The sequence below is a fragment of the Hyla sarda genome, chromosome 2 (genome assembly GCF_029499605.1).
Source record: "Hyla sarda isolate aHylSar1 chromosome 2, aHylSar1.hap1, whole genome shotgun sequence".
Taxonomy (NCBI): domain Eukaryota; kingdom Metazoa; phylum Chordata; class Amphibia; order Anura; family Hylidae; genus Hyla; species Hyla sarda.
The window spans coordinates 70018831-70044814 of NC_079190.1; the positions used below are offsets into that span (position 1 = coordinate 70018831).

General features: G+C 43.6%; 1 protein-coding gene across 4 annotated transcripts in view; it reads left to right on the top strand.

The window, feature by feature from the left end:
- Positions 1 to 6: 6 nt before the first annotated feature.
- The window catches only part of ATP7B (ATPase copper transporting beta), a 119044-nt gene continuing 93066 nt past the window's right edge, over positions 7 to 25984 (top strand). Inside the window, exons 1-2 of one of the 4 annotated variants that reach the window (XM_056562030.1) lie at positions 7 to 207; positions 21878 to 21944. The gene's annotated coding sequence lies outside the window, so the exon portion shown is untranslated. Of the gene's footprint in view, positions 208 to 16708; positions 16905 to 21877; positions 21945 to 25984 lie in introns of those variants that run through there. The other 3 variants (XM_056562029.1, XM_056562027.1, XM_056562028.1) reach the window with 3 other exon arrangements.

The following is a 25984-nucleotide window of genomic DNA, read 5'->3' on the forward strand; positions in this document are numbered from 1 at the left end:
CATCCAAGGGGCGGGGCTTCGTTGTGGGTGTGTGAGCAGTATCCAAGCCAACCTGTTCCACCACTACATGCAGGGAAATAGATGCATCCCATAGATATAATGACCGGGCTGGCAGGGTTGTGGGTCCATAGGTCACTGTCTGCTGTGTACTCACTAGTCACTGGCAGGATCAGTCACCTGTGCTGGAGCAGAGCGGGGACTTGCTAGGTAATTCACTTATACATGAATTCATATATATATATATATATATATATATATATATAGCAATATATATATATATATATATATATATATATATATATAGAGCAATTATTTTATTATACATGTATTATAAATATATTAACTATTTAGCAGTGATCTCGAAACTGTGGACCTCCATCTAGTGCAAAACTACAACTCCCAGCATGCCCGGACAGCCGTTGGCTGTCCGGGCATACTGGGAGTTGTAGTTTTGCACCAGCTGGAGGTCCACAGTTTAGGGTGCATTCTAGAGATGAGCGAACTAACAGTAAATTTGATTCGTCACGAACTTCTCAGCTCGGCGGTTGCTGACTGACTTTATCCTGCATAAATTAGTTCAGCTTTCAGGTGCTCCCGTGGGCTGGAAAAGGTGGATACAGTCCTGGGAGACTCTTTCCTAGGACTGTATCCACCTTTTCCAGCCCACCGGAGCACCTGAAGGCTGAACTAATTTACACAGGATAAGTCATCAACTGCCGAGCTGAGAAGTTCGTGACGAATCAAATTTACTGTAAGTTCGCTCATCTCTAGTGCATTCACACCACGTTTTTGCAATACAGTTCCCGTATCAGGTTTTTGATAAAAAAAAAAACTAATGCCTCAAAACCTGACTAAACTGTGTGTACAAATTTCAACCCGTATACAGTTAAAAACCTTATACGGTTTGAAAAATGATGTCCGGTTGCATCCGTTTTTTAAAGAAAAAAAACATATGTTTTTAACTTTTCACTCCATTTTGAATAAAGTTTCACTTGTTTGATTGAAATTCCAAGAAAAAAAAACTGTGCAAAGTCAAAAAACCGTATGGTGAAAACCGGATGGAACCGTATGCACATACAGTTCTGTACGGTTCCCATTGACTCCCATGTTAAAAAAAAAAAAACTTATACGGTTTAATACAGTTTTTCACCCGGACCAAAAACCGTGGTAGGCTACGGTTTCGGGTACGGGAAAAAAAAACTGACAAAACCGTACAGGATGCAAATCGGACACAACCTGATGCATCTTTTGGCATACGGTTTTCAATGTAGAGTCAATGCATACGGTTTTCAATACAGTTCCGTACGGTTTTCACATTAAAAACGTATAAGGGAACTGTGCTGCAGAAACGTGGTGTGAATGCAGCCTTAGAGACCACTGCTCTGTAATAATTAGAGTTGTACGAACTTACAGTAAATGGGCTCGTAGTGAACCTCGCAGCTTGGCGGTTGATTACTCTAGTCTGCGTAAATTAGTTCAGCTTTCCAAGGGCCCTGGTTGGCTGGAAAAGTCTGGGATGACAGTCTTAGGTCTGTATCCACCTTTTCCAGGCAACTGGAGCCCTTGGAAAGCTGAACTAATTTATGCAGACTAGAGTAATCAACCGCCAAGCTGTGAGGTTCACTACGAGCCCATTTACTGTAAGTTCACTCAACTCAAATAATAATGTATCAGTCTGTATTCTGTGTATAGATGGGGTCCTACATACTACGCAGAGCCCAGCTATGTTCAGAAGTCCCGTAGATAGCAAATGAAGCGGAGTTTTTAGCTTGTGCGCTGCCGCAGAGTACACACCGGTGGTTGGATCACTCCTGATTAGATACTTTTACCTCATCCTGTGGATAATGTTTAGTCTTGAGATATCCCCTTTAAATAAAAAATGTTAAAAAACGGGTCGAATTTCACGCAGATTTTCTGCAGCTTATTTGCTTTGGAAAATCCTCAGCAGAGTTTGCTACCATTGACTTCAATGAGTCAGCAGAAAATCTGGAATAGTGGCAGATTGGTGGATTTTCCAGGAATCCTTAAAAACTCAATGGTAGCAAAATCCTCTGTGGATTTTCTGCATCAAATACGCTGCGGAAAAAAAAAGGTATTTGTTCACGCTGGACTGAAATATTTGCTGCAGGTTTTGACTTCCCTATGGAAGTTATTTAGAAAAAAAAGACAACAAATCTTCAGCATTCCAGCCTTGTGTGAACATATTCCTTAACACAGCGGAGCTGATGAACATCGTGGGGTTCCCAGGGGTCAGACCCTCCGCGATCAGACATCTTATCCCCTATCCTTTGGAAGAGGATAACGGGGGACATTTATCACTGTTGCCTTGGTAAGCAAGGTCTGTAGACATTTTTTATTTTTTTTGTTGTTTTTTTTGCTTATGTGTGACATATTTATCATACTATCACAGGGGGTTAATACATTTGGCTCACATAAGCAAAAACCAATAAAATCACTTTGGAATACCATTTTCTTAGCACACATAAGCAATAAACATGTATGTGTGTTTATTACATTTTTTTTTATACCACTTCCCCCCCCTAAATGTACTAACCCATTTTTTGTTTTTTCTTTTCTTTTAAGATCCGTCTATCCTGTGGGCTACTTCAGATTTGGTGGACTACAATGACCAGCGTTTTTTTGTTTAATATTAACAACATTTTGTAACAAGGGCTTGTGGGGAGTGTTTTTGGAATAAAAGTTTTTTAAATGTGTTTTTTTTTTTTATTTACTTTACAGGCTTAGCAGTGGAAGCCGTCTTATAGACAGAGTCCATTACTAAGCAAGGGCTTAGCGTTAGCCCCAAAAACAGATAGCGCTAACCCCCAATTATTACCCCGGTACCCACCGCCACAGGGGTGCCAGGAAGAGCCGGTACCAACAGGCCCGGAGTGTCAAAAAGGGCTCTCCTGGGCCTAGGTGGTAACAGGCTGGTGTTATATAGGCTGGGCAGGGCCAGTAACAATGGTCCTCGCCCACCCTGCTAACGTCAGGCTGTTGCTGCTTGGTTGGTATCTGGCTGAGAATAAAAATACATGGAACCCTATGCGTTTTTCGTTTATTATTTAATTATTTATGAAAAAAAAAAAATCATAGAGTTTCCCATATTTTCATTCTACGTTCCAAATACCAACTAAGCAGCAACAGCCTGGCATTACCAGGGTGGGTTAGGACCATTGTTACTGGCCCTCCCCAGCCTGTTACCGCCTAGGCCCAGGTGTGCCATATTTGATGCTCCGGGCCTGTTGGTAGTGGCTCTTCCTGGCACCCCTGTGGTGGTGGGTACCGAGGTAGTAATTGGGGGTTAACGCTCGCTGTTTTTTATGCTAATGCTAAGCCCTGGCTTAGTAATGCATTCTGTCTGTAAGACGGCTTCCACTTCTAAGCCTGTAAAGTAAAAAAAAAAAAAAAATCATATTTAAAAAAACTTTTATTCCAAAAAACGCTCCCCCCACAGGCCCTCGTTAACCATTTTATTAACGTTAAACAAAAAAATCCACTGGTCATAGTCGTAGTCCACAGGATACACGGATCAGAAATGAGAAGGAAAAAAAAAATACAAGGAAAATAGGTTAGTACATTTATTGTAACCCACCCACACATTTCCCGCCCGCACCGCATGACTACAACTCCCAGCATGCCCTTACAGTAAGGACATAATGGTAGTTGTATTCATGCAGCAGGGCTGGGGGGAGATGTGCAAGCGGGTGACAAGCTTGTCACCTGCCCCCTCTGCATGACTACAACTCCCAGCATGCCCTTACAGTAAGGACATGCTGGGAGTTGTAGTAGTGTTGCGTGGGCGGGAGATGTGCGGGCGGGTGACAAGCTTGTCACCCTCCTGTACTTCTCCTTCCTGCTCATCCCACTGTGCCTGGGAAAATGAAAGTAAAAAAAGTCACTCAAAAAGTCTCACCTGCGACTTTGTGTGCGACTTTTTGAAGATGCTGTCATAGGCAGGTTTGTAAGCCAGGTCTGACCTTGCTTACACTTGCAACACTTTTTGAAGGGAGTTTGCGACTTTTATTTGCTATAGTGCGACTTTCGTAATGACAAATCCTGGACCACTGCAAAGTAAAAACTGAAAATTGCTTAGGTAGGGCAGATTGGTATTTTTTGCTTACCCACAAAAGTCGCACAAAAAAATTACTTAGGCGCACGTGCGACTTTTTGTGCGACTTTTGTAAGCAAAAAAGCTGCTTAAATCTCTTGATAAATTTCCCTCAAGATGTCAGGATGTCAAGCAACAGAGTACAGTGGTCCTTCAAGGTACCATACAGTATTAATTGGTTCCAGAGTGACCATTGTATGTTGAAAATATTGTATGTTGAGGCCATTGTAAGTTGAGGGTCCACTGCACCCCTTTAAATAAGCACTGTCATTTAAACTAACTTTGCATAGATGAATGGCACATGCAAATATAAGAAATTGTGTAATATTTCCTATGAGACAAAAATGCTTCTTTCTCCTGTTATCAAACTTTTTCCCTCCCCCTCCTGCTGCTCAAATTTTCTTCTCTGAAAATCAGCTCAGCTTTTGTTCTGTGTCAGCAAGACAAGCAATATAAGTCTATGAAGGGGGGAAAAGGGAGCTCTGCCCACCAGCTCTGGGAGAACTGCAAATTTTAGATAAAGCATGCAGAGAAGAAATCAACTGAAAAATATTTTTTTTTAATATATTCATATATATATATATATATATATATATATATATATATATATATATATATAATATAGTTCACACGTACGCAGATTTGATGCACAGGATTTTCTGCTGCAGATTTCAGTGTAAACTAAGTGACTGAGCACAGCTTCTAATCTGCAGTAAGGTTACGTTCACACGAGCGGATTTGCAGCGTATTTTACACTGCAGATCCGCCACTGAAGGACCCTCTGTATTCTGCCTTTACATGTGCCTGCTCGGAGCAGCAATACGCCGCTACGAGCAGCCACAGTGTGATGTGTCGAGTCGCCGCGCGCATGCTCGGTATAGTCGCACATCGCGGCAGCTCTCGGCCTAGCTCATTGAGCAGGGGGAGCGGCCGCAATGTGTGTGAGTACTCCGCGCATGCATGGCGACTCGCACAATGCTTTAGTCAGGCACATGTGAAGGCAGAATACAGAGGGTCCTTCAGCGGCGGATCAGCAGCAAAATCCGCTGCGAAAATCCGCTCGTGTGAACGTACCCTTAGAGATCCTGCACATCAAATCTGCGCAGGATCCTGTATGTGTGAACGTACCCTTACATGTTATAAAGTGGCCAGAAATAGTGCTGCTGCAAAAAGATCGGGCAGCTGGCCTGGGAGTGGAATGTGATGCTTCCCTGGCTTATAACTAGCAATTGCAGCAGGTCTCAGTGCACCCCAGCATCATCGAAAGTATTTTTTTAAATTATTTTAGTAACCCTGTAAAATGTACCCGTCACTTCAAAAAAACTATTGACATATCCTAGAGCCATGAGTGTTCAGACGCCGACCAATTGGGGTCTTAACACTCTTTGCACCAGAGGATAAAAGCATTTTCTACATTATTGAAGTGACAGATATATATTCTGTTAGGACAGCATGTATCTTCTTGCCCTAATAGCTATCTAACAGTGTCAGCAGTTCGGAATATGAACTGCAGCTGACAAATTCCCTTTGATAACTGTTAGATTAGTGGGGGTCCGACTGCAGGGACCCCCACCGATCACCAAGATAGGGGTCCTGTGCCCCCTGTTTAATTGGAACATAAGAACAGCATTCAAGGGTGTTTCGTCGATCAGTTTAAACTCCAATGGACTGAGAGAGATAGCCGAGCGCTGTACTCTTCATCAGGATCTCAGACTTGAATAGAAAGGTCATACGAATGCTTAACTACTGCTCCAATGAAATGGGGGACCCCCGTTCTAGTGATTGGTAGGGGCACAAGCACACAGGCACATGGGTTGGCTACAGGTTCGTACAACAGGCCTGAAGGTGCTATTAGTGCTGCCATATGGTGCTAGGCATGGGGGAGATTTATCAAAACCTGTCTAGAGGAAAAGTTGCTGAGTTACCCATAGCAACCAATCAGATCGCTTCTTTCATTTTTTAGAGGCCTTTTTAAAAATAAAAAGCAATCTGATTGGTTGCGATGCAGCACTGCACCACCTCTCCTCTACACAGGTTTTAATAAATCTTCCCCACAGATGGGTAACATGGCTGTGTACATGATCTGTAGGCATTAAAAGTATGGTGATGTTACACACTGTATTTTGAGGCAAACATTTAGGCTTTTTTACCAGAAAAGTAAGCCATAAAGGAGATATATCATGCATAAAAATGTGTCCTCTGTCCAAAGGATCACGGGGGTCCGACTGCTGGGAAATCTAATTATAGCGGAAATATACACCAGCTCATGCCCACTGTTTCTTAAGAGCCCTGTACCTCTTGATGATTTCTCCGGTGAACTTTACGTTACGTCTCATACAATTCACCCATAGTGTTCTGAGTATTTCTCAGACTTGCGTTCCCAGCCTCTTTACAGCATAAGACAGATCTGTATTGCAGAGCCGATCACATGACCGTCTTTATCCATTCTAAGAATGCAGGTTCTGTGTGGGCTTCAAGGTGAATGACACTACAGTTTAGCACTTCGTGCCAAGTGAACCATTCATTTCCCACCCACCATCAACAGCTAATAGTCAGGCCATGCTTTCACTAGTGCAGTGTTTCCCAACCAGTGTGCCCCCAGCTGTTGCAAAACTACAACTCCCAGAGGCTGTAAAGGCATGCTGGGAGTTGTAGTTTTTGCAGCAGCTGGAGGCACAGGTCTGGAAACACTTCAATAACAACTGTGGGTATTTAACCCCTTAAGGACCACAGGTTTTTCCGTTTTTGCACTTTCGTTTTTTCCTCCTCACCTTTTTAAAATCATAACCCTTTCAATTTTGCACCTAAAAATCCATATGACTGCTTATTTTATGCACCACCAATTCTACTTTGCAGTGACATCAGTCATTTTACCCAAAAATCTACAGCGAAACGGAAAAAAAAAAATCATTGTGCGACGAAATTGAATAAAAAATGCCATTTTGTAACTTTTGGGGGCTTCCGTTTCTACGCAGTACATTTTTCGGTAAAAATGACACCTTCTCTTTATTCTCTAGGTCCATACGGTTAAAATGATCCCCTACTTATATAGGTTTGATTTTGTCGCACTTCTGTAAAAAATAACTACATGCAGGAAAATTTATACGTTTAAAATTGTCATCTTCTGACCCCCATAACTTTTTTATTTTTCCACATATGGGGCAGTATGAGGACTCACTTTTCATGATCTAGAAAGCGACCAAAAATACGTTATGTTGGACTTTTGCACGTACGCCATTGACCGTGCAGTTTAATTAATGATATATTTTTATATTTCGGACATTTACGCACGCGGCGATACCACATTGTTTATATTTATTTTTATTTACATGGTGTTTTTTTTTTTTATGGGAAAAGGGGGGTGATTTGAACTTTTATTAACCCCTTGGGGACGGCGCCCATTATGACCCTAAGGACAGGAGCATTTTTTGCAAATCTGACCACTGTCACTTTAAGCATTAATAACTCTGGAATGCTTTTACTTATAAATTTGATTCCGAGATTGTTTTTTCGTGACATATTCTACTTTATGTTAGTGGTAAATTTTCGGCGATACTTGCATCCTTTCTAGGTGAAAAATGCAAAAATGTCATGAAAAATTTGAAAATTTAGCATTTTTCTAACTTTGAAGCTCTCTACTTATAAGGAATATGGATATTCCAAATAAATTATATATTGATTCACATATACAATATATCTACTTTATGTTTGCATCATAAAATTGAAAAGTTTTTACTTTTGGAAGACACCAGAGGGCTTCAAAGTTCAGCAGCAATTTTCCAATTTTTCGCAAAATTTTCAAAATCGGAATTTTTCAGGGACCAGTTCAGGTTTGAAGTGGATTTGAAGGGTCTTCTGGTTAGAAATACCCCATAAATGACCCCATTATAAAAACTGCACCCCCAAAAGTATTCAAAATGACAATCAGTAAGTGTGTTAACCCTTTAGGTGTTTCACAGGAATAGCAGCAAAGTGAAGGAGAAAATTCAAAATCTTCATTTTTTACACTGGCATGTTCTTGTAGACCCAGTTTTTGAATTTTTACAAGGGGTAAAAGGAAAAAAATCCTCTCAAAATTTGTAACCCAATTTCTCTCGAGTAAGAAAATACCTCATATGTGTATGCCAAGTGTTCGGCGGGCGCAGTAGAGGGCTCAGAAGTGAAGGAGCAACAATGGGATTTAGGAGAGTGAGTTTTTCTGAAATGGTTTTTCTGGGGCATGTCCCATTTAGGAAGCCCCTATGGTGCCAGGACAGCAAAAAAAAACACATCGCACACTATTATGGAAACGACACCCCTCAAGGAACGTAACAAGGGGTACGGTGAGCCTTAACACCCCACAGGTGTTTGACAACTTTTTGTTAAAGTCGGATGTGTAAATGAAAAAAAAATATTTTTCCACTAAAATGCTGGTTTTTCCCCAAATTTTACTTTTTTACAAAGGGTAATAGGAGAAAATGCCCCCCAAAATTTGTAACCACATTTCTTCTGAGTATGGAAATACCCCATATGTGGACGTCAAGTGCACTGCGAGCGAACTACAATGCTCAGAAGAGAAGGAGCGCCATTGAGCTTTTAGAGAGATAATTTGTTTGGAATGGAAGTCGGGGGCCATGTGCATTTACAAAGCCTCCCGTGGTGCCAGAACAGTGGACCCCCCCACATGTGACCCCATTTTGGAAACTACACCCCTCACGGAATGTAATAAGGGGTGCAGTGAGCATTTACACCCCACTAGCGTTTGACAGATCTTTGGAACAGTGGGCTGTGCAAACAAAAAAATTGAATTTTTCATTTTCACGTTACACTGTTCCAAAAATCTGTCAGACCCCTGTGGGGTGTAAATGCTCACTGTACCCCTTATTACATTCCGTGAGGGGTGTAGTTTCCAAAATGGGGTCACATGTGGGTATTTATATTTTTGCGTTTATGTCAGAACCGCTGTAAAATCAGCCACCCCTGTGCAAATCACCAATTTAGGCCTCAAATGTACATGGTGCACTCTCACTCCTGAGCCTTGTTGTGCGCCCGCAGAGTATTTTACGCCCACATATGGGATATTTCCGTACTCAGGAGAAATTGCGTTACAAATTTTGGGGGTCTTTTTTTCCTTTTACCTCTTGTGAAAATAAAAAGTAAAGGGCAACACCAGCATGTTAGTGTAAAAATTTTTTTTTTTTACACCAACAGGCTGGTGTAGCCCCAACTTTTCCTTTTCATAAGGGGTAAAAGGAGAGAAAGCCCCCCAAAATTGTAACGCAATTTCTCCCGATTACGGAAATACCCCATATGTGGCCCTAAACTGTTTCCTTGAAATACGACAGGGCTCCAAAGTGAGAGAGCACCATGCGCATTTGAGGACTAAATTAGGGATTGCATAGGGGTGGACATAGGGGTATTCTACGCCAGTGATTCCCAAACAGGGTGCCTCCAGCTGTTGCTAAACTCCCAGCATGCCTGACAATCAGTGGCTGTCCGGAAATGCTGGGAGTTGTTGTTTTGCAACAGCTGGAGGCTTCGTTTTGGAAACACTGCCATACAATACGTTTTTCATTTTTATTGGGGGGGACAGTGTAAGGGGGTGTATATGTAGTGTTTTACTCTTTATTAGGTGGAAGTGTAGTGTAGTGTTTTTAGGGTACATTCACACTGGCGGGTTACGGTGAGTTTCCCGCTAGGAATTTGCGCTGCGGCAAAAAATTTGCCGCAGCTCATACTTGAAGCAACTTGCTGTAAACCCGCCCGTGTGAATGTACCCTGTACGTTCACATGGGGGGGGGGGGGGGGGCAAACCTCCAGCTGTTTCAAAACTACAACTCCCAGCATGCACGGTCTGTCCGTACATGCTGGGAGTTGTAGTTTTGCAACAGCTGGAGGCACACTGGTTGGAAAACCTTCAGTTAGGTTCTGTTACCTAACTCAATATTTTCCAACCAGTGAGCCTCCAGCTGTTTCAAAACTACAACTCCCAGCATGCACGGTCTCTCAGTACATGCTGGGAGTTGTAGTTTTGAAACAGCTGGAGGCACACTGGTTGGAAAATACTGAGTTGGGTTCTGTTACCTAACTCAGTATTTTCCAACCAGTGTGCCTCCAGCTGTTGCAAAACTACAATTCCCAGCATGTCTGATCACAGAAGGGCATGCTGGGAGATGTAGTTATGCAACAGCTGGAGGTACGCAACTACAACTCCCAGCATGCCGAGACAGCTGTTTGCTGTGTGGGCATGCTGGAATTTGTAGTTTTGCAACATCTGGAGTGCTACAATTTAGAGACCACTGAACAGTGATCTCCAAACTGTGGACCTCCAGATGTTGCAAAACTACAACTCCCAGCATGCCCAGACAGCAAACAGCTGTGTGGGCATGCTAGAAGTTGTAGTTTTGCAAGATCTAGAGGGCAGTATAGAGATCACTGTGCAGTGGTCTCTAAACTGCAGACCTCCAGCTGTTGCAAAACTACAAATTTCAGCATGCCCACACAGCAAACAGCTGTCTGGGCATGCTGGGAGTTGTAGTTTTGCAACATCTAGAGGGCTACAGTCTAGAGACCACTATAGTGGTCTCAGACTGTAGCCCTCTAGATGTTGCTATGCAACTACTCACCGGCTTCCGTCGCATCCGGGAGCCGTCCTCTTCTGCCGCACGCAGATCTCCGTCGCCGCCGCCGATCCCCGTCGCTCCGCTGCCTCCGGAGGGGTAAGTGGACTCTGGCGCCGTTCCTCTTCGTTTTCCCCGTTCTGCTCCGCCTATTGTGGGAGGGCAGGACGGGGAAAACGAAAGTAAACCCCTCCGCCCCTGATCTGCTATTGGTGGTCGCGTCTAGACCACCAATAGCAGGGATAGGAGGGGTGGCAACTCTGCCACCTCACTCCTATCGCTTTAGGGGGATCGTGGGTGTCTTAGACACCCGCGATCCCCCTTCTATTCCGGGTCACCATAGACCCGTAATGACCCGGAATCGGCGCAAATCGCAAGTGTGAATTCACTTGCGATTTGCGCCGATCGCCGACATGGGGGGGGGGTCTAATGACCCCCCTGGGCATTTGCACGGGGTGCCTGCTGATAGATATCAGCAGTCACCCCGGCCCGGTCCCTGCCAGGCTCGCGGCGGGGGCCGAAATTCCCACGGGCGTATGGATATGCCCTTCGTCCTTAAGTACCAGGACGCAAGGGCGTATGCATACGCCCTTCGTCCCCAACAGGTTAAAGAAAGGGTTAAATCACATTTATTAACTTTTTTTTACACTTTTTTTTTTTTTTTTTTGCAGTGTTATAGCTCCCATAGGGACCTATAACACTGCACACACTGATCTTATACCCTGTTCACTGCAAAGGCATAGCTTTGCAGTGATCAGGGTTATCGGTGGTCGATTGCTCAAGCCTGAATCTCAGGCTTGGAGCAATCAATCGCTGAGGGGACACGTCGGAGGCAGGTAAAAGGACCTCCGCTCGTGTCTCAGCTGATCGGGACACCGCATTTTCACTGTGATGGTCCCGATCAGCCCCGCTGAGCAGCCGGGCAGCTTTCACTTTCGGTTTAGACGCGGAGTTCAACTTTGAACGCCCCGTTTAAAGGGTTAATAGCGCGCGGCACTGCGATTGCTGCCCTGCGCTATTAGCTCCGGGTCCTGGCATCAGATACATGCTGGGACCGACCCGATATGAGGCGGGGTCACCGCGTGACCCCGCATTATATCGCGGGAGCCGGCCAAGGACGTAAATATACGTCCTTGGTCGTTAAGGGGTTAAAGGGGTACTCCAGTGGCAAGAAATTTTTTAATCAACTGTTGCCAAAAGGTTAAACAGATTTGTAAATTACTTCTATATAAAAATCTTAATCCTTCCAGTACTTAACTGCTGTATACTACAGAGGAAGTGGAGTTATTCTTTTCTATCTGACCACAGTGCTCTCTGCTGACACCTCTGTCCATGTCAGGAACTGTCCAGAGAAGGAGCAAATACCCATTCCAAACTTATCCTGCTCTGGACAGTTCTGGAGGCGTCAGGCAGGATCCGACAGAGCAGTAGCAGGAGGTAAGGCCGTGCCTCCTGCAGTTGCCTAGCAACAACTCCCAGCATGCACAAAAGGGCATGCTGGGAGTTGTTGTTATGCAACAGCAAAAGGCACAACTACAACTCCCAACATGCCCTTTGGTAGTTTGTGCATGCTGGGGGTTATACTTATGCAACAGCTGGAAGCACATTTTTTCTATGAAAAAGTGTGCCTAAAGCAGTTGCATAACTACAACCCCCAGCATGCACTGACAGCCAAAGCACATGCTGGGAGTTGCTGTAGTGTGTTTCCAGCTGTTGCATAACTACAAGTCCCAGCATGCCCTTCGGCTGTAAGTGCATGCTGAGAGTTGTAGTTTTGCAACAGCTGAAGGCACACTGGTTGCGAAACACAGTTTGTTACCTATCTCAGTGTTTCGCAGCCAGTGTGCCTCCAGCTGTTGCAAACTACAACTCCCAGCATGCTGTGAAAGACCGTACATGCTGGGAATTGTAGTTTTGCAACAGCTGGAGGCACACTGGTTGTGAAACACTGAGTTAAGTAACAAACTCTGTGTTTTGCAACCAGTGTGGCTCCAGCTGTTGCATAACTACAACCCCCAGCACGCACGGACAGCCAAAGGGCATGCTGGGAGTTGTAGTTTTGCAACAGCTGAAGGTTTACCCCCCACCCAGTTAATGTACAGGGAACATTCACATGGGCGTGGGTTTATAACGAATTTCTCGCTGCAAGTTTGAGATGCAGCAAATTTTCCACTGCAGCACAAACTCCTAGCAGGATATTCGCTGTGAACCCCAGCCTGTGTGAATGTACCCTAAAAACACTACACTGCACCTATAAAAAGTAAAACACTACATATACACATACCCCTACACAGTCCCCCCCTCCCCCCCCCCAATAAAAGTGAAAAGCGTCTCGTACGGCACTGTTTCCAAAATGGTGCCTCCAGCTGTTGCACAACAACAACTCCCAATATTGCCAGGCAGCCATTGACTGTCCAGGCATGCTGGGAGTTTTGCAACAGCTGGAGACACTCTGTTTGGGAAACACTGCCGTAAGGTATTTTTGTGGCGGATTAAAATCCCCAATCTAGGCCTCAAATGCGCATGGCGCTCTCTCGCTTTGGAGCCCTGTCGTATTTCAAGGAAACAGTTTAGGGCCACATATGGGGTATTTCCGTACACGGGAGAAATGGCATTACAAACTTTGGGGGGCTTTCTCTCCTTTTACCCCTTTATGAAAAGGTAAAGCTGGGGTCCACACCAGCATGGTAGTGTAAACATTTTTATTTTTACACTAACATGCTGGTGTTGCCCCATACTTTTAATTTTCACAAGCGGTAAAAGGAAATAAAGACCCACAAAATTTGTAACGCAATATCTCCTGAGTACAGCACTACCCCATATGTGGGTGTAAAGTGCTCTGCGGGCGCACAACATGTCTCAGGAGTGAGAGCGTGCCATGTACATTTGAGGTCTAAATTGGTGATTTGCATAGGGGTGGCTGATTTTATAGCGGTTCTAAAATAAATGCAAAACAATAAATACCCAGATGTGACCCCGTTTTGGAAACTACACCCCTCACAGAATGTAACAAGGGGTATAGTGAGCCTTAACACCCCACAGGTGTTTGACGAATTTTCGATAAAGTTGGATGTGAAAATGGAAAAAATTTCACTAAAATGCTGGTGTTACCCTACATTTTTGAGTTTCACAAGGGAGAATAGGAAAAAAGCCCCCCAAAATTTGTAGCCCCATTTCTTCTGAGTAAGAACATACCCCATATGTGGATGTAAAGTGCTCTGCTGGCGAACTACCAGCATTTTAGTGGAAAAAAAAAAATCGAATTTTTCATTTTCACAAAACCTAAGCGGAAATTTGTCAAGCACCTGTGGGGTGTTAAGGCTCACTGTACCCCTTGTTACGTATCTTGAGGGATGTAGTTTCTAAAATAATATGCCATGTGTTTTTTTTATTTTTTATTTTTTTTTATTTTTTATTTTTTATTTTTTGCTATTCTGGCACCATAGGGGCTTACTAAATGTGACATGCCCCTAAAAAAAAACATTTCAGCAAAATTTGCTTTCCAAAAGCCAAATGTGACTTCTTCTCTTCTGAGCATTGTAGTTCACCAACAGAGCACAAATTCATTTACACATCCGAATTTAACGAAAAGTCGTCAAACACCTGTGGAGTGAGGGGTGTAGTTTCCAAAATAGTATGCAATGTTGTTGTTTTTTTTGCTGTTCTGGCACCATAGGGGCTTCCTAAATGTGACATGCCCCCCAAAAACCATTTCAGAAAAACTCACTCTCCAAAATCCCATCGTCGCTCCTTCGCTTCTGAGCCCTCTAGTGCACCCACAGAGCACTTGACATCCACATATGAGGTATTTCCTTACTCAAGAGAAATTGGGTTACAAATTTTGGGGGGGGGGGGCTTTTTCTCCTTTTACCCCTTTCACAATTTCAAAAACTGGGTCTACATGAAAGTGTAAAAATTAAGATTTAGAATTTTCTCCTTCACCTTGCTGCTATTCCTGTGAAACACCAAAAGGGTTAACACACTTTCTGAATGTCATTTTTAATACTTTAAGGGGTGCAGTTTTTATAATGGGGTAATTTATGGGGTATTTCTAATATAAAGACCCCTCAAATCCACTTCAAAACTGAACTGGTTCCTGAAAAATTCTGATTTTGAAATTTTTTTGGAAAAATTGGAAAATTGCTGCTGAACTTTGAAGCTCTCTGATGTTTTCCAAAAGTAAAAACATGTCAATTTTATGATGCAAATATAAAGTAGACATATTGTATATGTGAATCAAAATATCATTTATTTGGTATGTCTAATTTCCTTATAAGCAGAGAGCTTCAAAGTTTAAAAAATGCAACATTTTCAAATTTTTCATAAAATTTTGGGATTTTTCACCAAGAAAGGATGCAAGGAACGCCAAAAATTTACCACTATGTCAAAGTAGAATTTGTCACGAAAAAACAATCGCGGAATCAGAATGAAAAGTAAAAGCATTCCAGAGTTATTAATGCTTAAAGTAACAGTGGTCAGATTTGCAAAAAATGCTCTGGTCCTTAAAGGGGTACTCCAGCGCTTAGACATCTTATCCCCTATCCAAAGGATAGGGGATAAGATGCCTGATCGCGGGGGTCCCGCCGCTGGGGACCCCCGTGACCTTGCACGCCGCACCCCGTTTAAAATCAGTCCCCGGAGTGTGTTCGCTCCGGGCCTGATTACTGTCGATCACGGGGCCGGAGCATTGTGACGTCAATGCAAGCCTATGAGAGGGGGCGTGACAGCTGTGATTATAATGGGGCGCTGCGTGCAACATCACGGGGTCCCCAGCGGCGGGACCCCCACGATCAGTCATCTTATCCCCTATCCTTTCGATAGGGGATAAGATGTCTAAGCGCCGGAGTACCCCTTTAAGGGGAAAATGGGCTTGGTCCTTAAGGGGTTAAAGGGGTACTCCGGTGGAAAACTTTTCTTTTTTTTTTAAATCAACTGGTGCCAGAAAATTAAACAGATTTGTAAATTACTTCTATTAAAAAATCTTAATTCTGCCAGTACTTATTAGTTGCCGAATACTACAGAGGAAATTCTTTTCTTTTTGTAACACAGAGCTCTCTGCTGAATCACCAGCGCAGTGCTCTCAGCTGACATCTCTGTCCATTTTAGGAACTGTCCAAAGCAGGAGAAAATCCCCATAGCAAACATATGCTGCTCTGGACTGTTCCTAAAATGGACAGAGATGTCAGCAGAGAGCACCCCTTTAAATCTTTGTATCAGAAAAACAAATAAAATAAAGATATAATAAGAAATGAATCAGTGCAGATTTTTGAACATTAAAAAGATAAGAATGGAAATTCACTTTACCCCCTCCCTGACATTTGCCAGACAAGTACATCAACATGATCTGGTGGGAGGTATGGAGCGGGCTCAAGTAGAGTAGAGCCCATTACGTGTACATGGCAGCTGACACCCTCCCGCCACAGGGCATTTAAGCTAATAAATAAGAAGCTTTATGGTTTCTTGAAGGAGTTATGTGGTGCTGGACAGTTTATCTACTATCCAAAGGATAGAGGATATGTGTCTGATGGCGGGGGGGATGTCCGACAGCTGATCTCTCCTTGCATAGAGCGATCTCTGGTCCATGCAAGGAGACTGTAGACCCCCGCACTAAAAGGCGGTCAACACGTCTCCTCCATGTAACTCTACGGGAGAGCCTGAGATATATAAACGCTGTATCTCCGGCTCTCCCATAGAAATACATGGAGGAGGCGTGTCAGCCACCGCTTCTTACAGGGGGTCGACACAGCTCCGGTCATGGGGGAGCCGTGCAGGAGATCTCTGGGGGGGGGGTCCTCAGTGGTTGGACCCCCCTGCGATCAGACACTTATCCCGTTTCCTTTGGATAGAGGATATATTGGGGGAGATTTATCAAAACCTGTCCAGAGGGAAAGTTGCTCAGTTTCCCATAGCAACCAGTCAGATCGCTTCTTTCATTTTGCAGAGGCCTTGTTAAAAATGAAAGAAGCGATCTGATTGGTTGCTATGGGCAACTTTTGATAAATCTCCCCCTTTTGTCTTTCACCACAGTACATTACTCCTTTAACCCACTCCACCTACTCATCAGAAGTGGGAGCGTAGACAGACCGCAATGAGTCAGCTCCCTGCCCGACATCATGTGACACAGTTTTGGTCACACATAGTTATTAGCATGATCATTGGACATGGAGCGCTGGATTAACCCATCATTTTACAGTGTAAGAATGTAGTAATTCTAAGCGGCTATCCAGGTCACTGGGTACACCCATGCCTTAGTGCATGCTGTTCTGTAGTCCTCTTCTGGTCACTGTACTGTAGAGTAGTGTTTCCTAACCAATGTGCCTCCAGCTGTTGCAAAACGACAACTCCTAGCATGCCCGGACATCCTTTGGCTGTCCGGGCATGCTAGGAGTTGTAGTTTTGCAACAGCTGGAAGCACACTGGTTGGGAAACACTGCCGTAGAGATAGGGGAATAGGAGCCCAGTTCAGGCTGATTGTTACCTCATTCTGCCTGTTTACTCTATTTAGTCCATTGCCCCCAATTGCTAAATGTCCTGCAAAGTTTAATGCTCTGGGTTCATGGATGAACCTGTGTACTGTAGGGACTTGTATGTGGGGTTAACCCCTTAAGGACTCAGGATTTTTCTGTTTTTGCACTTTCGTTTTTTCCTCCTTACCTTTTAAAAATCATAACCCTTTCAATTTACCACCTAAAAATCCATATTATGGCTTATTTTTTGCGTCGCCAATTCTACTTTGCAGTGACATTAGTCATTTTACCCAAAAATGCACGGCGAAACGGAAAAAAAAATCATTGTGCGACAAAATCGAAAAAAAAAACGCCATTTTGTAACTTTTGGGGGCTTCCGTTTCTACGCAGTGCATATTTCGGTACAAATTACACCTTATCATTATTCTGTAGGTCCATACGGTTAAAATGATACCCTACTTATATAGGTTTGATTTTGTCGCACTTCTGGAAAAAATCATAACTACATGCAGGAAAATTTATACGTTTAAAAATGTCATCTTCTGACCCCTATAACTTTTTTATTTTTCCACGTACAGGGCGGTATGAGGGCTCATTTTTTGCGCCGTGATCTGAAGTTTTTATTGGTATGATTTTTGTTTTGATCTGACTTTTTGATCACTTTTTATTCATTTTTTAATGTTATAAAAAGTTACCAAAATACGCTTTTTTGGACTTTGGAATTTTTTTGCGCGTACGCCATTGACCGTACGGCTTAATTAATGATATATTTTTATAGTTCGGACATTTACGCACGCGGCGATACCACATATGTTTATTTATTTATTTTTTTACACTGTTTTATTTTTTTTATGGGAAAAGGGGGGTGATTCAAACTTTTATTAGGGAAGGGGTTAAATGACCTTTATTAACACTTTTTTTTTACTTTTTTTTTGCAGTGTTATAGGTCCCATAGGGACCTATAACACTGCACACACTGATCTCTCATCCTGATCACAGGCGTGTATTAACACGCCTGTGATCAGCATTATCGGCGCTTGACTGCTCCTGCCTGGATCTCAGGCACGGAGCAGTCATTCGTCGATCGGACACCGAGGAGGCAGGTAAGAGCCCTCCCGGTGTCCGATCAGCTGTTCGGGACGCCGCGATTTCACCGCGGCGGTCGAACAGCCCGACTGAGCAGCCGGGATACTTTCAGTTTCACTTTAGAAGCGGCGGTCAGCTTTGACCGCCGCTTCTAAAGGGTTAATACCGCACATCGCCGCAATCGGCGATGTGTGGTATTAGCCGCGGGTCCCGGCCGTTGATTAGCGCCGGGACCCACGCGATATGATGCGGGATCGCGGCGCGATCCCGCTTCATATCGCGGGAGCCGGCGCAGGACATAAATATACGTCCTGTGTCGTTAAAGGGGTACTCCCATGGAAACCTTTTTTTTTTTTTTTTTTTAATCAACTGGTGCCAGAAAGTTAAACAGATTTGTATATTACTTCTATTAAAAAATCTTAATCCTTCCAGTACTTTTTAGGGTCTGTATACTACAGAGGAAATGGTTTTCTTTTTGGAACACAGTGCTCTCTGCTGACATCATGACCACAGTGCTCTCTGCTGACATCTCTGTCCATTTTAGGAACTGTCCAGAGCAGCATATGTTATGCTATGGGGATTTTCTCCTACTCTGGACAGTTCTTAAAATGGACAGAGATGTCAGCAGAGAGCACTGTGGTCATGATGTCAGCAAAGAGCTCTGTGTTCCAAAAAGAAAACCACTTCGTCTGTAGTATTCAGCAGCTAATAAGTACTGAAAGGATTAAGATTTTTTTAATAGAAGTTATTTACAAATCTGTTATCTTTCTGGCACCAGTTGATTTAAAGTACCCCTTTAAGAAAATGTATATGGAATCTGATTATTATTGTTATTCTTATTTTAGAAAAAAAGGCAGCAAGATAAAGGTAAAGCAGTACAATTGCTATGTAAATGAGCAATTGTCCATAGATCATACAGAATAATGTACACAAAAACATCAAGATACTATGAGGCAACGTTCACATTGCATAATTTCCGGGGCGGACACTCGGGCGACAGCAGAACATTCCGGCTCTAGGACTGCTCGGAAATGCATTGCCGTCTCCATAGATGGCAATGCATTTCGAAGCGGATGACGGAGAAAGAATGAACTCACTGAAGGATCAGGTTACAAGTGACTAGGGATCGACCGATTATCGGCATGGCTGATATTATCGGCCGATAATCACGATTTTGTGCATTATCGGTATCGGCAGTTACCTTGCCGATAATGCCCTGCCCCCTGCACCGCCCCCACCGCACCGCCCGAAACCCCCCCCGACCCACCGCACCGCGTCGCACCCCCCACCGTAGTGCTGGGCGGTATACCGGTATGGATTTTTGCCCATACCGCTATATCGGTCGGGCCCCTCCCCCACCCTCCGAGTCAATAAAAAAAATCTAACTTGCCCGTAATGGGGGTGGTCTGGGCCATCCATCCTTCCTGTAGTGTCCGGCGGCATTCCGGGTGGAGGGTGAACCGGTCCAGGCTGTCCTTCTCCGGCGGTCATCTTCTCCACTCCGGGCAGGCTCCGGCCTAGTACGCTGCATAGACGCCGCTACGCCGTGACGTCAGGTGCGTTGCTGCGCATGGGCGTCACTGCGCAACGGCGTCTATGCAGCGTACTAGGCCGGAGCCTGCCCAGAGTGGAGAAGAGGACCCCCCGAGAAGAAGGACAGCCCGGACCGGTTCACCCTCCACCCGGAATGCCGCCGGACACTACAGGAAGGATGGATGGCCCGGACCACCCTGACAGGTAGGGGGAGAGAAGCGGGTGGCGGCGGCGGCCTATGGCACCGCAAAAGCCACTGCAGTGCATTGATTTAAAGCGCCCGCTTTAAATCAATGTTCTGCAGCGGTGTCGAGGGGGGATAAATAGCCGATAACTTATACCGTAATATCGGTATAAGTTATCGGCTATCGGCCCTAACCTCCACCAATTATCGGTATCAGCCCTAAAAAAAACTATATCGGTTGATCCCTACAAGTGACCATAGAACTCAATGAAAGAGGGAATGGAGATGAGAAGGACTGGTTAGAGCAGTGTTTCCCAACCAGGTTCCCTCCACCTTTTGCCAAACTAGCATTGCTGGCCAGCCTTTGGTCTGTAGTGCTCTATAATGTCCTCCATGCTGATGCTGCCTCTGGGAGTGTGCTATAGAGAAAGGGGAGCAGGATCCCTCTTTTATATGTGTGCAATGTGTATTAGTCAACATAAAGGTTAGTTCCTTCCCATTAGCCCAGGGACAACTGGAAAAACAGACATAGAGTCTGCAGAGAGCAAAACAAAAAAAATAACAAATACCATATATTAGTTACAGAAAAGGATTGCAGTAACACGTTTTGCTATACACATGTTTATTCCCTTTGTGTGTATTGGAACTAAACCAAAAAAGGGAGGAAAAAAAGCAAATTGGACATAATGTCACCAAACTCCAAAAATGGGCTGGACATAATTATTGGCACCCTTTCAAAATTGTGGATAAGTAACAGGTGTGGGCAACATAAAAATCACATCTGAAAGCAGATAAAAAGGAGAGAAGTTCACTTCATATTTGCATTGTGTGTCTGTGTGTGTCACACTAAGCATGGACAACAGAAAGGGAAGAAGAGGACTGTCTGAGGACTTGAGAACCAAAATTGTGGAAAAATATCAACAATCTCAAGGTTACAAGTCCATCTGCAGAGATCTAGATTTGCCTTTGTCCACAGTGCGCAACATTATCAAGAATTGTGCAACCCTCTGGCACTGGGGGCCTTGAATGTGTACAAGACATCATGAAATCTGAGGATTACCAATGGATTTTGGGTCGCACTGTACAGCCAAGTGTCAGAAAGCTGGGTTTGCATCTGAGATCTTGGGTCTTCCAGCAGGGCAATAACCCCAAACATACATCAAAAAAAAAACAGAAATGGATGGCAACAAAGCGCTGGCGAGTTCTGAAGTGGCAAGAAATGAGTCCAGATCTAAATCCCATTGAACACCTGTAGAGAGATCTTAAAATTGTTGTTGAGAAAAGGCGCCTTCCAATAAGAGAGACCTGGAGTAGTTTACAAAGGAAGAGTGATCCAACATTCCAGCTGAGAGGTGTAAGAAGCTTATTGATGGTTATAGGAAGCGATAAGCGTTAAGGGTGCCAATAATTTTGTCCAGCCCATTTTTGGAGTTTGGTGTGACATTATGTCCAGTTTGCTTTTTTCCTCCTTTTTTGGCTTATTTCCAATACACACAAAGGGAATAAACATGTGTACAGCAAAACATGTGTTACTGCAATCCTTTTCTGGGAGAAATACTTCATTTCTCAGGGGTGCCAACATTTACGGCCATGACTGTATATAATGGCTGGAAATAGTGCTGCTCCTCATACACACACGACAGCTTAGCCTGAAAAGTCACCTGAAACTGACAGGTACACTTTAACAATTCTACGAGTAACTACGAATATTACTAGTTTGTTACTTTCCCTAAATAAATTTGTAATGGTCAGAATTGGCACCAGCAGGAAAATACTATATATAGTTATGGGACATTAGTCATGCAGGGGATTGGAAGCAGCTATGCATACACCCTGTTCCAAATTATTATGCAAATGATATTTAAGTGTCACAAAGATTAAATATTTTGTTTTTCAGTTTAACTCATAGATGGCATTGTGCTTTTGATCACTGAAAACAATCAGACACATAATTAGATTGCCAGGTGAGCCCAATTTAAGGAAAAACTACTAAAGGTGGGTGTTCCACGTTATTAAGCAGACACCATTTTCAAGCAACGTGGGGAAGAAAAAGCATACCTCTACTGCCGAAAAGAGAAATACACTGCTCAAAAAATAAAGGGAACAATTTTCACGGAATTGCGCGCGGAAATGGGGGAGAAAGAAGTGAAGGGTTTTTCAGCCATTACCGTGCAAATTCCGCGCGAAAACTGTCGGGCGGAATTTTTTTTTACCATTGACTTCTATTGATTTCTGCTAGCGTATTCCGCTTGAAGAATGAACATGTTCTTCAAGCGGAAAGGAATTCAGCGTCGGAATTCCGCTCGCAGAATTTCCGGTATGTGAACAGGACAGCAGAAAAAACATTAAAGTCAATGGGCAGAGGAGATGTGCATTAATTTGGAGCGGAGAATTCAAGAGGAATTACTCAAGTAAATTCCTCTTGAATTACTCAGTGTGAACGCACACTTAAACAACACAATGTAACTAAGTCAAATCACACTTCTGTGAAATCACACTGTCCACTCAGGAAGAAACACTGATTGACAATCAATTTCACATGCTGTTGTGCAAATGGAACAGACAACAGGGGGAAATGATAGGCAATTAGCAAGACACCCCCAATACAGGAGTGGTTCTTCAGGTGGTGATCACAGACCACTTCTCAGTTCCTATGCTTCCTGGCTGATGTTTTGGTTACTTTTGAATGCTGACGGTGCTTTCACTCTAGTGTTAGCATAAGACTGAATCTACAACACACACAAGTGGCTCAGGTAGTGCAGTTCATCCAGGATGGCACATCAATGCAAGCTGTGGCTTTTGCTGTGCCTGTCAGCATATTGTCCAGAGCCTGGAGGTGCTACCAGGAGACAGGCCAGTACATCAGGAGACGTGGTGGAGGCCGTAAGAGGGCAACAACCCAGGAGCAGGACCGCTACCTCCGCCTTTGTGCAAGGAGGAGCACTGCCAGAGCCCTGCAAAATGACCTCCAGCAAGCTATAAATGTGCATGTGTCCACTCAAACGGTCAGAAACAGTCTCCATGAGGGTGGTATGAGGGCCCGATGTCCACAGCCAGGGGTTGTACTTACAGCCCAACACCGTGCAGGATGTTTGGCATTTACCAGAGAACACATAGATTGGCAAATTCGCCACTGACGCCCTGTGCTCTTCACAGATGAAAGCAGGTTCACACTGCACATGACAGAGTCTGCAGATGCCGTGGAGAAGGTTCTGCTGCCTACAACATCCTCCAGTATGACCGGTTTGGCGGTGGGTCAGTAATAGTGTGGGGTGGGATTTCTTTGGGGGGCCGCACAGCTTCCATGTGCTTGCCAGAAGTAGCCTGACTGCCATTAGGTACCGAGATGAGATCCTCAGTCCCCTTATGAGACCATCATGTCTCGCTCCATCCACCAATGCCACGTTGCACCACAGACTCTCCAGGAGTTGGCAGATGCTTTAGTCCAGGTCTGGGAGGACATCCCTCAGGAGACCATCCACCACCTCATCAGGAGCATGCCCAGGCATTGTAGGGAGGTCATACAGGCACGTGGAGGCCACACACACTACTGAGACTCATTTTGACTTGTTTTAAGGACATTACATCAATGTTGGATCAGCCTGTAGTGTAGTTTTCCACTTTGATTTTGAGTGTGACTCCATATCCAGACCTCCATGGGTTGATAAATTTGATTTCCATTGATAATTTTTGTGTGATTTTGTTGTCCGCACATTCAACTATGTAAAAACAAAAGTATTTCATACGTTTAGTTCATTCATTCAGATCTAGGATGTGTTATCTTAGTGTTCCCTTTATTTTTTTTGAACAGTGTAGTTCAATGCCTTGGATGAGGTATGAAAACATTAGATATTGCACTAATAAGAGTGATTATTGCACTAATAAGAGATTTGTGGTTGATTCAGAGCACAGAAGGGTTCGGCAGATAAAGCCACATTGAGGAAGATTTCTGCCAGATCCATGCATCGGATCAAGAGAGCAGCTACTAAAATACCATTACATAGCAGCAAACAGATATTTGAAGATGCTGGTGCCTTTGGAGTCCCACGGACATCAAGGTGTAGAGTCCTAGAGTCTTGCAACTGTGCATAAACCTTCTATTTGGCCACCACTAACCAATGCTCATAAGCAGAAATGGCTGCATTGGGCAGAAAAATACATGGAGACTAATTTTTAAACAGTCCTGTTCACTGATGAGTGCCGTGCAAACCTGGATGGTTCAGATGGATGGAGTAGTGGATGGTTGGTGGACGGCCACCCTCTACAACAAGGCTGCGATGTCAGCAAGGCGGTGGTGGAGTCATGTTTTGGCCCGGAATCATGGGAAGAGAGCTGGTCAGGCCCTTTAGGGTCCTCGAAGGTGTAAAGATGACCTAAAAGTATGTGTAGTTTATGACTGACTACTAAAAGTTAGTGTAGTTTATGACTGACCACTTTCTTCCCTGGTACAGAAGGAAGAACTATGCTTTCCGTAATAAAATCATCTTCATGCATGACAATGCACCATCTCATGCTGCAAAGAACACCTCTGCATCAATGGCTGCTATGGGGATAAAAGGAGAAAAAGTCATGGTGTGGCCTCCATCCTCCCCTGACCTCAATCCTATTGAGAACCTTTGGAGCATCCCCAAGCAAAAGATCTATGCGGGTGAGAGGCAGTTTACATCCAAACAGCAGCTCTGGGAGGCTATTCTGACATCTTGCAAACAAATTCAAGGAGAAACTGTCCAAAAACTCACAAGTTCAATGGATGCAAGACTCATGAAGCTGCTATCAAATAAGGGGTCCTAAGTTTGTAACGTGACCTGTTAAAATGTTTAAAAAGTTTGATTGGAATAGCTTTTGATTTCTGTAAATATGCTGCAAACACAACAAATGACAATTTTCAGTTCTTTACAACCTATAAAGTGTTTTGAAACTTACTGTGCGTAATAATTTGGAACAGTGCATTGTAAGTTTATGTTTAAAAAAATTCTGTTATCATTAGGAAGTTTGTTCAATAAAATTTGAATTGTACTCTTAATAGTTGATAACATGAGAATTATCCTGACTGTTATTTACATAAATTATTTATTTAGGTAAATGTGAAAAATATAATTTTCATAATAATTTGGAACAGGGTGTCGTATGCCCTTCCCGTATAGTCTAATAATCACATGTTCTAGGAGAGGAGATCACATGATCTAGGATAGAAGATCATGCGCCCTGGAACTAAGCAGCACTGATTGTATGAAGGACAAGTGTATTTAGCAATTTGACTTGTACAGAACCGTATTTTCATAGTTTATTTTTAGTGTAATAATTTATATACAAGAACTAAAATCCACATAAGGGTAAGATCACACGTGCTGTATTTCACTGCATATTTGCTGCTGCATATTTACCTACCCATTGAAGTCAATGGGTAGCAAAAACAGCTGCAGAAAATATGCAGCAAAATATGGCATGTGTGACCTTACACTATAAATACTTTTATACTTATCATTTGATTTTTTTAGATTGTGTCATTGCTTCTAAAGGAGAACTCGACTGCCGGGGCCCCCCTACCTCGATCTCTGGAACGGGACCCCCTCCCTCAATCTCTGGAACCGGACGCATCAATTTCCTATTCATTTCTATGGGAGTGCTGAAAAGACCCGAGTACAGCACTCAGGCATCGCTGGCACTCCAATAGAAATAAATGGAGCGCATGTTGCCCTTCATTGCTAGCGATAGATCCAGTAAATAGATAGATGGACAAAAATAATGCAGCACTATTCATGCAGTCCTTATGTAAATAGTGCCAGTGTCCCAGACTCGATCAAGGTCCACCTAGATACTTGTACAATGGCGCAGCACTCCGCAAAGTCTAAAAAAAGGTGAATTTATCTCCTCATGCTTGATGCTTGAAAATGATTCTAATATATATTTAAACACCATATGAGATAAAGTAATATAGACCTGCAGTCAGCTGTCATTTGCAAGTTTACCGAATTCCTAAATTTTTATGTTCTGTATGAGAAAG